Source organism: Rhagoletis pomonella, unplaced genomic scaffold (genome assembly GCF_013731165.1).
Source record: "Rhagoletis pomonella isolate Grant_MI unplaced genomic scaffold, Rhpom_1.0 Rhpom_scaffold_00004, whole genome shotgun sequence".
Taxonomy (NCBI): Eukaryota; Metazoa; Arthropoda; class Insecta; order Diptera; family Tephritidae; genus Rhagoletis; species Rhagoletis pomonella.
The window spans coordinates 55,380,641-55,385,179 of NW_023458558.1; positions in this window are offsets into that span (position 1 = coordinate 55,380,641).

The window sequence follows — 4,539 nt, forward strand, 5'->3', positions numbered from 1 at the left end:
AGCAAATCTTCATCGTCAGAGCTACCATTATTTAGCAAATCAGTCTTACGAGATTCAAGCGTCTCTAAAAATTTGGCCTTATCATCTGCAATAATAAACCAGTCGATAATTTCAAACATGGATATCCAGAATCATTTCAAAATCAATTAGTAACCTTTGTCGTTATCGTACAAATTAGCAAACACATCATATTCCTCCGACATAACTTGGAACGTATTATTTAATAGTATTTCTGAATAACTTTGAACACTCCAAAAGATTTAATACAAATGCATTAATTTTATAAGGCGCCAATTTGACAACTGCGCTAGTGCAGTGGAAAAAATCTAGCAGTAAATATTTGGTATGAGTAGAGCCCACCCAACAAACGTTTATGTTTGAAACTCAACTTGAGGTTACAACGGTGTTCCTCAACAGTTCCTCAAAGGTCATTTTTCTTTGTATGAAAATAGGACCGTTTCTCAAGTTGAGAAATTGCTAGTAGTGCTAGTGGGAAAATTAAACTCGTGATAGGGCTGATTATTTTTTTTTTTTATATTATTCCTTTTGTAATATGTAATTAATCAATATCGTATTACAATAATTCACTTTACAGTATACAGTGCGACAGAAATTCTGGTAATTGATTCACTTCGCGTTATATTTTCTATAAAGACTATCTCAAGATTACTTGAAGATACTTTGATGATTATTTACTTATTGTTGGGAATTTTCTTCTTTTTGTAAAAAATACGTTTCTCTATAACTTTTTACGTATATGCGAATCGGTTAGAGATGAATTGGATAATGATGTTGGATATCAACTTGATAACTATGAAGCTCTCCATCTCCAATATTAAAGATGTAAAGAGGTTAAACTGATTTATAAATAGTAAAATGTTGACAGCAGAATATCAAAATGGTGGAACAACAATTCACTTGCAACTTTTTACTAGTTTTATGTTCAATAACTTTTTCTTCTAGTTTTCTTTTCTCAATTTTGTGCTCTATTTTGCTTTGGCGTTCTCGCTGCAATCTTTTACTGGAGGTTACTATACAAACCTTTTTTTTGGTGTTTGTTGGGTAAGAACAATAATTTGAAACGATTACATCGATAACTTTCACGATAACGGAGTCTCAATAGGTTCTTTCCCGTACGCAACGCGGGATCCCGCGGGTGCCCAAAATATACCAGAATTCATTCTCGTACTCAACAAAATGGGTAATAGAGAGCGAAAATTTGAACGTATTGGATCGTAAGTGTCTTTTTCTTTCTGCCCGAAACAGCCTTTTTCTCCGGGTGAAAGTGGATAAAGTGTCAAACTGCATATCAGCTGTTTTGTGTTTACATGTTACCTGCATTGACTTGGTGCTTTTAAGGAATAGTAAATGGCCTGTTGATGCATTTTCAATGTTTATATACTTAAAAAAAAATTTGTGAAGCAAAAATTCAATTTCCAAGAGTTTGCATTTAAGTGACAACAACGCAAATCAGCTTTTTCTCAAATGCTGGGCACGAAATGTGGGTTTTTCGTTCCCGTACTTCTGGATTATGTTTCATTTTTGAGAACACACTTTTCGCTTATTCTCTAATTACCGGATCCGGTCCGGACTGTGACCGGCCGTCTTCACGTGCTGGAAAATCTCGCTTGCGTGACGACGCAAAGAACCGAATATAATAGAGAGATAAATAAAAAATTGCATTACCCTGCTTACACGTGCAATAAATTGCTTTCAACTTGACCGCACGAATGTATTAGTTGTCAGATATTAAAAACGTATAGCTGTGACAAGCAGTTTTATTTTCAAACAGCTAAACATTGTAAGTGAGATATAATGAGGTGGATGAGGTATTAAAATTGAACGAAAAATTGCCTTCTGAAAGAAAAATGGCTTTGAACTGGTAGGCATTTTGCAAAAGTGTGAGTGGCTTGGTATAAAAATATGAGTGTATGAGTATCTCACCTATAATTAAGATCAAGTAAATATAGATGGCTGAGTTTTCCAATAATGGACCATTTCCTATTTCAATCAAAGTATAGCGAAGTTTTTAATGAAACGCGGAGGGGTGTTGAGGAAGTTTTAAAGTTATTTGTTGTTAAAATTTCCCATTACTGCACTTTTCCATATAAACACTGCACTAATCACCTTTCCTGCATAAACAAAAGAATTCACATTTTTTTACTTTATATCTAACAATCAATGCTTATAAAAGTGTTCTTTAAGTAAGTTTCTATTCGCAAACAATCTGAAAAACACAATTTCATCGAAGTTACCACAAGCATACTTTCTTTCAAAAGAAAATTTGATAGAAATTATTATCTGCGCCGCAGGAGTGCTTTTGACTGGCATCCAAGTTATCTCTGTGATTTTAAATACAAGACGCCACATTGGCAATGTGTGCATTGCCGCAGCTGATAAAATCGCCCAACTCTCAACTTTTAACGTATGCACACGTGGCAAAACAACGACAACAAAAATGTATGCAACAAATTCAAACCAGTTTGCTTGTGACAACGTTTTAATGGTGCCGTCTTGCCATGTTCTATGCGTTTTGTCAGTAAAAAGCATCCCTGTGATGCAGAAAAGATTTTCAATCTGGCCGAGCCTTTAGTGGTTCAATAAAAATTGTGTTTAATGAGCTGCTCTAGGTTACGCCAGGTTAAGATATCTCACAAAATTGTGTTGCATAAGGATTTTTCTTGCTCTAACTTGCTTTCCTTTTTGTTTCATTAGCCTGCGCTAAGTGAAACTAGAGCAACTTACAGCACGATTTTCTGCACCAGTTTTTTTGATGGAGTAACAGAGAACAAGCAACTGTTTTGAGAATTTCTGCCTGAAAAGTGTTTCATGAGATTTCTGATCTGAGTTGCTCTCACTTGCTCTATTGTTTTTTGACAGCTGCTCGACTCTGCTCTAATTTGGCCGGCTCTGCACTTTTTTCGGTCTCATTAAACACAACTAAAAAGTAGTATGTATGTGAACGTCAAAAAATCACGAAAGTACAAGAGTGTGAAAAAAGTCGATCTTGTTTCGCTGGAAAACGAAAGAAAAGTAAAAAATCTAAGAAAATAGACACACACAACTTAAATAAAATTATTCACTATTAAGCTTAGTATCCAGCTCTTAAGAAAAGCAAAAACTCCATATAAAATGACGTACAAGAAATGGCTAAGAAATTTTCTTGAGTCAAATTTCCTTAAGGCAGTACGCAGTTCTTCAGAAATTTAGTACGCTTTCTACTACGGTTTTCTAAAGTTTTTTGTGAAAAAAGAGCACAAGGCAACCCAGGTTTGCAACCGAAATATATGCCCGTTCCATTATTTCTTGACTGCAGAACTCCACAGGCGAACAGCGATGGCCTACCAACTGTCATTTTGACGAGCAATGTGATTGCAAGTTTTTGTGTGTGGGCACTTTGATGTCTTGAAATAAGCATTTGCCGCATGACGCCACCAGACAACATTCTCTCAATTTCGGTGTTTAAAAACATTTAAATCTTTAAAAAACTAGCTAAATAATTTCCTAAAACGTAATCATAAATTATCCAATACGGAACAGATTTTTATTTTGATTTAATATCAAAATTTCATCGATGTTACCACCAGCACGCTTTCTTTCAAATGAAAATATGGCTGTCAAACTATCGAATTGCCTGCAATAGATGTCAAGCAATAAGCGCTGACATATATTGCAGCACATAAGAAATAGGCGGTCTCCATTGGAAATATATTTTGTGACATGGTTATCACGACATCAGTGTTTTCCTGTGGAGACAGGGCCTGAGGAAAGAGTGAGGCAACAGGCTGTGCGTTATCAAAAATGTCAAAATTCCTTGGACACACACGCGAAATAATGGCAATTTTTTCTTGACCGTTTTCTTAAGAGCTGGATACTAAGCTTAAAAATGCTTTAAAACGTGTTGTCATGTTGAATGAACGTTTCATTAGTTGAAGAAACGTGTAAAATAGTAGCGCTTGTGGTGTAAGCAAATGATCAGCTGACGAATCCGCAATGCCAAACTTTTTTGCTAAATCCAATTACATGTACAAGGTCGCGTTCTTGCGTGATCTTGTATTTTTGGTTCATGTTGCATATTACTATTTGTTCCCTTGCTACTGAAGCAATACAACCCTGCGAGATTCGAATTCACTGAACGTACGACTTGTACGGCAATGAATGTCAGATGAAATTTCTTAATTTCTTTTTTGGCATTGGGAAAAAGAAAATTGTGATACGCTGGTTGGCAGCTTGTGAAAAAATAGAATTTTAATTATGGTAAAAGATGTAGTTGTAATTACTTAACATAATAAATTGTAAAAGCGAATAGGACTTTTTAAAATGTGTAATCCCAGTAGTGTGCGCTTTTTTGGTTTGGTGCTGACGCAGCTGAATAGTGAAACGTAATTTTCTGTAGGAAAAAATTTTTCGTTCGACCTGAAGAGGCGGAACTCCACACTTGCCCAGAAGGCTCAAAAAATTATTACCAAAAAAAGATCATTGTGGAAAGAAGGAGGTAGAAAAATGTCTTCTGCATCAATATTAAGTGTAATTCAACAT